Consider the following 8,818-nt stretch of genomic DNA (forward strand, 5'->3'; position numbering starts at 1 on the left):
TCTCCTAGCTTCCTATTTTTTTTTATCTTGAAACTCATTTCCTTAATGAGACTAATTAATTAGTGAATTTTAACTTCTTGGACACCTCTACAACACTCTAATGTTTTAAGAATTACTTAAGAGTCATTTTCGAGATGGATAGTTTTGTATTTCGTATAAGTGATCAACAAATATTGATTTCTTTTCGAGACATCTTAAAATTAAATGATTTCATATCATCTTAAGACCCAAATTGTGTTTTGCATTAGAAATTGTCTTTTGTAAAAAAAATTCGAAAAATCATTGGCAAGACTTTGAGTTTTTCTTTTTCAATTTGAGTCTTGCATTTCGAAATAGTAATAAGTCATTTTCCAAACTAATATTTTGTACATATATCTTACTCAATAAGTTTTATACAATAAGGCCGATTGTAAAAAGAAAAACGTATATTGTTGTTTTTGCTCTGCAACAGAGCGATTTAGCACGATTGGTTGCGCCGCCTATTTTTGCTCCGTCAAAAACGGTTGAGAGATTATAGGGTAGCAGTTATTTTACTTTATCAGGCTTTTGAGACGGTTTTAGGCGGTTAGCCTTTGACTTTCTCTTCTTTTGGTTATTAATTTCTTTTATGTGAGATTTAGGCTCCTTTAATTTTTCTTCTTTCCTATTCTCCTGCGAATTCTTTCAATCATGACTACAGTTAACCAACAATTCATTCAACACTTTGAGGCACTTACCACAGAGGACAACCCGATTATTACTGTGGAGGAAGAGACATCGGAATCATTGGATATAGGCATCAACAAACATGGTAGATTTGCTACAGGAACAGAACTAGATATGGCTATTGATAAATCTCCTTGGGTAGTGATGGAAGATTTGATTATTCTTCAAAAATGTGATCCCACAAAGGCTCCTGGTGATCATATTTTTGAGACTGCTTGGTTTTGGGTCCAACTGCATGGTATACCGATCAAGCATTTAAACTCCACTAATGTTAATCGTCTGGCACAAACTATGGGAAACTACATTCCGACGACACGTGAAGATGCGGCGAATTGGTCTATCTTTGGTCGAGTCAGGGTGGAGTTTAATATCTCGTCGGTTTTCCCAAAGAGGGTTAATCTGCATACTTTGAACTATCAACTTATATCTATAAAAATCATGGTGAGACGTTCCAAAATAACTCAACATCAAAGAAAGAGCGTTTGTGTGTGATGAGACATGAAAATGTCCCATCTGAATCTCTTAACTCGGGTTAGTTAGTTCAGTACGAGCCGTTACTGATGGGCCTAGAAAGGTTACCCTAAATAGGTCTACACCCGCAAGTACACGGGTGTCAAGTTGTAATAAATTCCGGTAAGACCGGTTCGTTCCTCAGAGACTAAGTGAAACCTATTCTAAGACTTGGAAATAAATCGTTTTGCTCTGAAAATTGTTTTTGGGTTTTTGGTGATAAAAATATTTAAATAAAATAACAGAAATAAAAACAAACTCAAATGGGGGAGAAAGCCTAGGGTTTTGGAATCCACACAATAAAATCACTTTTAGAATCAATATCTAATCAATTCTCTTTTCCTATAACTTAGAATTTCGGATAATGAACTATGCTAATTCCGGGAGATGTCTTCGTTTAAAACCGATACTGAATAACAATGTTATTGTTAGTTGCGAAAAATAAATTTCTAAACTATTGTCTATCAATCAATAAGCATATATCATCAAAGAATCTAACCTAAGCATGATATATCAAATTTAAAAGTATAAACAATGAAAAGAAAATCGATTTGAAGAATTAAAACAAATCGAACTTTCAAGCACAATCGAGAGAATCAATCGATCAGAAATATGTTTCTAAAAAGGTCAAATATGGTTTCATAGTAAAACCCTAGATAGAGAATCTTAGCTAATCATGATTAAAGAGATTAACAATAATAAATATGAAGTATAAGAGAAAAAAGAATTTAACTTTTCTTGCTGCTTTTCAACCAAACAGACCCTAAGGGAAGTGTTTTCCTTCTGTTTTTACTGTTTCACAGACAAACAGACCCTTAGGGAAATCGATTTTCTCATCTTCTCGGAAACGATTTCCCTGTGGGAAAATTATTTTCCCACCAGTTTTCTCGTCTTCCTCAACCGATTTCTCTCTTTCTCTCTCTACTGTTTTCTCACTTCTTCTTTCTTTTTCTTTTCAATCTCTCTCTTTCTCAACAGGAACCATAACAACAAGAAGAAAAGAAAAGAAGATAGATAAATAAAACCGAAAATCAAATGTCAATTGTTTTCTGATTCTTCTCTCTTTTTCACTCTACAAATCACTCTTTCTCCATTTATAATTTCTTTCTCTCACTAAAAGAATTACAGAATAAGAAGAAGAAGAAAAGAAGTAGATGAAGATAATGGTGTTTCTCTCTCTCTCTCTAATCTTTCTATTTGGTTGAGCTTAGAGATGATGAGTTTTGACCCCCAACCCGAGATGATCTTCTCTGTTTCCGACCTCTGTTTATATATCAACACAGAAGAGTCATTTCCAGCCGAGAGGTCTTTCCCTCTCTAGAAATTATCTTCTTTTCTCCTTCAATCCTTGATTTTATCCTCAAGATTTCCTCTTCAATTAGCCAATAGAATCACTATAAAATCTTCTCTCTCTCACTAGCATCAATACATAAACAGAGAATAAGCTATATTCACCCACAATGATCTCTTCAAATCAGTTTTTTAAAAATCTTCTCTCCTTCCATTTCCATTTTAATTCTATGTTAAGAAACTCTAACCTGTTTCTCTCTCTACATAATATCCAGTCGAATCTCAGAGAAAGAATTGGACTTCCTCTTACCATTGGTGATTTCTCTCTTTAGATTTCAGAATCTCCAACCGAGCCCTCTCTCCATGATACAGCCGGACATCCCATCTCTTTCCTATTTTTCCTTTCTCTCTCTACTGTATTCACTCTCAGTCTTCATCTCTCTCTCTCTCTCCACTCAATCCAACCGAATCTCTCTCTCTTTCTATTCCGAAAATTTCCTTCTATCTCTCTCTTTCCAATATATCTCGAGTTTCCTTCTCTGTTCTTCATTTGCTTAAATTAGTTAGATAAGAGAGAGAGAGAGGATTTTCCATAAATGTTTGGAACCAGCCAATCGGTTACTGGGCTGATGTGTCGGCTAAAAGGGAGAGATCCGATGCTTCGCGGATCTGCTTAAGAAGATATAACGGCTTCAAAGATGGTGCCATGTGGTCAGAAATAATAGCAGCCGTCTGATCTGGATATGAGTCCGAGATGAGTTAGACGAGTTGTGCGCTCGGATACAAGGAAGCGTGAGTTCCTGGAAAAACCCGATACACACTCAATGTTGCCCGAAAGTATCCCCAAGGGATTTTCATCCGTGCGATCTGATTCGCTCTTGCGTGGCACATGTCTTGGGAGGGTCTTTGCTCCACTTTAGTCGACGGCCTTTGACCCAAACTTTGACTTGGATTATCTTTCGGATCCGGACTCCGATTCCACTTCCGCTTTCGCCGACGGATTCGTATTGGAATCTACTTTCACATGAGCACTAATATTGACCAGAATACCCTTGTCATTAAAATGACCAAAATACCCCTCAAGTATGTCTTTATCACGATGTTTTCGCATCGAACTCCGTAAATGAGACCTGAGAAAGAAAATCAAACAAATCATCAGAGTAACCGCTCGAACTGGACTAACTAATCCGAGTTAAGAGATTCCGATGGGACATTTCATGTCTCATCAATTACTCTGATGATTTTGTTTGTTTCTCTTGTCCAGGTATCTTCTAAGGAATTATGCGCGAAAAGTGGCTAAAATCCGACGAAAGACATATTAGGGGCATTTCGGTCATTTGGTGGTATTTGTGCTCTGGAAATTTTGGCAAAAAAATTGATAAGCGGATAAAAAACTAGAGTTTAAGACGAACTCGTGGGTGAAAACAGAAATCGAATCGGAGTCCGGACGAGCAATTTAGCCAAAGTCAAAGTTGGAGTAAGTCAGTCGGTCAAAGTCAGCATAGAAGTCCTTGATGCACGTGGCACGCGGAAGGGAGACAGATCTGGCGGCTCAGGTTTGTCGTGGGCTCTTGTCGGTGAAATTTGTTCGTGTTTCGGGAATTTTCTGAGTTCATGATTTGGTGTTTCGGGGTGCGAGATATTACCGTGTAGCTGTGTGGGTCTTTTCTGATCAAAAGGCCGCACTTATCTCTACGGACGAGGCTTCATTTCAGGCGCACGTTTCTCTCTTAAATTGCTGCGAGATGCACCATATCACTACCTATTAACAACCTACACCTACCCACGTGATTGGTCTAGATAATTGAGGAAAGATGTTGACTGACACCCATACCTTATGAGATCTTCTTTACCTCTTATTACCATTTTTCTTTAAACCTTTTATAAGAAACTAATTGGTATGATTTTTGGGAAAGAAACAGAGGTGTTTAAACATCTAGAGAGAGAAGGACATGGCGTTTTCACGAGCAGAGGGTAGATTTTGGAAGGTCTTCGAACATGGAAAGAATAGAGAAAGAGATTAATGTAAGATATTTTTCTAACCTAAATAGGATTCGATTGAGGATATGACAGGCTGGTCGGTTCTATGAGATAGAAAGTTTTAGAGAAAAAAATCTATAGAGAGAGAGACTAGAGATTGAAGCAGGTAATCGATTTAGAGAGAAAAGATTTTCTCTTCTCTGTTTTCATGTAGAAACGGCTAGATGGATAGCTGGGTATTTTGGATTGAATGAAAGATTTCTTCCCTTAACAGTGAGGAAGGATTGGAACCAAAAATAGAGAGAAGATTTGATTCGATTTACTCAGGATCTTGAAGAGTGAGATAGCTGGAAATATCTTCTATCTTCTGGATCATAACTCTTTATATAACAGAGAATGGAGAACCAGAGATCATCTCATCTTTGGCGGATCATCTCTCTAGCTCAATTAGAACAGAAAATCAGAGAGAGAGTGAAGGGGAAGTACAGAGATCATACCATATCATTTATCATCTATCTTCTTTTCACCTTATGTTTTCTTTTCCTTTTGTGAGAGAAGTGAGAAACAGAGAGTGAGATTTTGAGATTCAGAGAGAGAGAGAGAGAGAGAGAGAGAATTGTAGAGAGGGAAAGAGAATTATTTTCGTAATCTTATACTATTTCTTTCTTCAATTTGTTTAGTGTTGATCTACTGGGTTCAATCAAATAGTATAGCTTCCTTGAAAACAAATTAAAATCAAAACAGAGAGAGGAAAATAAATGGAGAAGAAGACCATGTTTGGAATACTGCTGGAAAATCATTTTCCTTAGGGTGCTGCCATATAGGAAAATCAGTGAGAAAGTTGAATCCTTCTTCCATTTTTCTTCATATTTATTTCAATATTTTTATCATGATTAGCTAAATATCTTGCTAGGATTTGTGATGAAGTTTTGACATATGATTGTGATATCTTTTTCATGCTTTAATATCTTAATGTGGTTCAAATGTAGAAATATTGAATTCTTAGTTTTGATAGATGACGATTTCTTCATTGACTATGCTTTCGATTTGATACACTATACTTAGGTTTAGTTCTTTGATAGTGTATGCTTATAGATAGATAGTCAATAGTTGAAACTTTAATATATCAAGGCTTTGAATTTGGACTTTAATTATTTTCGGCGTTAACTAGACTATTTTCCGGGGATTGGTACATTTGGTTACCAAAACTCGAGTGGTAAAAAGATATGCATAATTAGGTTTTCATGAGAATGTGTTAAGATGGATTCTAAAATCCTAGGCCCTCTTCCCCACTGATCTGGTCACTTCCGTTATTGATCTTATTTGTTTTAGTATTTTATTCTATCACCAAAACCAAATTTGAAAAATCTTATTACTTCCTAGTTTTATAATAAGCTTAACTAGTCTCTGAGGAACGAACCGGTCTTACCGGAATTTATTACAACTTGACACCCGTGCACTTGCGGGTGTAGACCTATTTAGGGTAACCTTCTAGGTCCATCAAGTTTTTGGCGCCGCTGCCGGGGACTATGTTTTAAATTTGTTCTAATCTTGGAAAGTTTTTATTTTTGGTAAGTTTTTATTTTTGGCCACTTTGACTTGCTTCTCTATTTTTGGTGTGTAGGGCATTAAGGAGCGAAAGAGAAGGCACAAACAAGGAGGAGGAGTCGAAAAGAAGAAATTTACAATTTGATTATTTTATTTTATTTTTGGTGAGAAAGAGAGACTTTAGACTTTCTAGACTTTCTTTTGTTTTAAGTTTTGACCCTAATTTAAATGGCTTAATTGTAATCGAAACCAAAGAAGCCTCGGGTTCGACACTTGAGGAAAGAGTGGCCCGGGTCGTCTGCAAAGGTCGTCGCCCGTCTCGAACGGGAGGTAACTTCTCTGATCACCCACGAATCTCCTGTTAGTGGGTACTTTTCTAGAAGATCTTCGTAGTGCTTCCTCGATTTTTCGATTTCAAAAAAAAAAAAAAAAAAAGAAAAAAAAAATTGACCAAAAGAAAGGAATCAAGTGTAGTTTTTGTAAGTGTCAATTCTCATCTTGTGATCGTGCTTGACCATCATGGCACATTTTTCTAATGGTTGGACGTACCCTGTTGATGATGATGACCTTGATCTAAAGGGACACGTCATCAACCAAACTGATATAACCTTAAGAGAATACCAACAGTTGCGTAAAGACTGGCTTAACCGACGTGGTACGACTCTAAGAGATTATCAACGACTTAACGAGGGGAATAGGCTAGTTGAGCCTAACCGAACTGGTATGACCCTAGGAGAGTACCAACAGATGTGTAGAGACGAGCCTAACCGACCGGGTATGACATTTGGGGATTATCAAGGAATGTCTGGAAACAGTCCGATTAGTGAGTGGAGTAGACCAGAACCTGATCGATCTCGTATGACATTGGGAGAACACCGACAAATGTATAGAGATGGTCAGATTAGTGATGGATATGGTCCGCACCAAATATGTATGAGAGACCTTATAGTCCACACTATTCTGAGACCAATGACTTTAGAGACAGGTATGATCCTAATATGGACGGAGGAAGTTATTATCAAGAGTCTTCATTTAATTACACTAGTGACAATTATTATGAAGAGACTCTTGAAGATAGATCTCGATCAGAGTCTGAGAGTCGTCTTATTGAGATGATGTCACAATTTGCTACTCAAACGAGGCAGAGGATTGAGTCCTTAACACAAAAGATAGAGATGCTCGAGTCACAGTCATTTGTCGACGAGGAAGGGGTTTCACCATCCCAAACTCAGGAAGGTACTAGGTACGATGACGAGGTTAATACGTCTAACCCTAGTACTAAGTTAAATGTCGATGAATTTACTGATAATATCCAAGAGCCTGAATGGTCTGATGACCTTGTTGTCTTGCTTCCTCCACCTATGTCATCTCACCATGATAGGACTGCATTAGACGTTGATATCCAGGATGATGGCTCGATGAGCAAGTTTGGGGATGACACAATTATGAACTTTCTGACATTTGAGATTTGTAAGGAGTCAGTCTTAGATGAAAAGCTAGGAAGGCATGTCATTATGAATAACTGCGAGGCCGCAACTGTCTTTGAGGATATTGATGACGCTAGAGACATGTTGGATAGTTTGTCAGACTGTTACCTAAGGAAACCATGGACCTTGACGTGGTCCCCGAGCATATTGCTTACCCTTAGAGTCTAGTTTGACCTTCAAAATGGCCTCAGACTCGGTTGTTGATCCCTTTTGGGACACTTCAGATGTCTCCTCGAGAACGTCTATGGAAATAGTGGATATTCTATCCACTAAGCTTGCAAATGACTATCTGCCTATGACGGATATATTGGCCCTTCATTGTTATGTCGATCCTTTTGATGACTTTCTAGACGTTGGTCCTAGTATTTTTATTTACTTAGTGGACTGTGCATCCACTAAGTTTGGGGATTGCCCCTCTTCTTTGATAGTCTCGTATGCACTCTCTGCAATTCACAAAAATGTGAGACTATCGTTCACTGAAAACTTTGTGTTTTGGGTGGACCCACAGATGTATCGGTTATTGTTTTACAGTTAATCACATATTTGTAATCCAGTAGGTATAATTTTTTCTATTTTTCAAGTCATCTGTTTCGACTGGCTGAAGACGTTAAACTTAGCGCTTTCTGGGAGGCAACCCACTCTTAGGACGTCAGAATCAGGTAATATCTTTCCTTCATCCTATTATTTTTACATAGTCTTCAGAACATTGAGGACAATGTTCGGTTTAAGTTTGGGGATAGGGGATTGAAATTTTTGCTAAGTCCTTATTTCAAAAATTCAAAAGGGTTCAAAATTTTTCAAAATTTTAAATTTTTGGATTGAAAATGTGAGTCTAGTTATTTTTGCTTGTTAATAGTTATAGAGTCTAGTTGGTTGTACTACACTTTTGCAAAAGGTTTTTCCACGAATTTCGAGTCTTGAAATTTTCTGTGCACTAGCCATGTGAGTGTTAGATAGGTGAAGAGTTGACTTTTCTGAGAGAACTTAATCGATCATTAGTGGAGACTTAACCTATGTGAGATTCTGAGCCTTTCTTATGGTTTTGAGTCATCTCTTCTGAGCTAATTCCGAGTAGAGTGAAGAGCTACTCAACCTCGCAATATTTAAACGAACTCATTTGATCTCATGAGTTCAAATTTTACAACCACTAGGGATGTCATCAGGAAGCGAACCTTTCTCTTGTAGTCTGAGAAACTTGAAAGCAGTGTCAACTAGAGGAAGATAGGAACCTCATCCATTATTTAGAACCTTGAGAATAAGGCATGAAGCAAAGTGGAGAGAATTATACCCAAATAAAG

Source organism: Eschscholzia californica, unplaced genomic scaffold (genome assembly GCF_041429995.1).
Source record: "Eschscholzia californica isolate CP2 unplaced genomic scaffold, dmEscCali1.0.p SCAF_2, whole genome shotgun sequence".
NCBI lineage: Eukaryota > Viridiplantae > Streptophyta > Magnoliopsida > Ranunculales > Papaveraceae > Eschscholzia > Eschscholzia californica.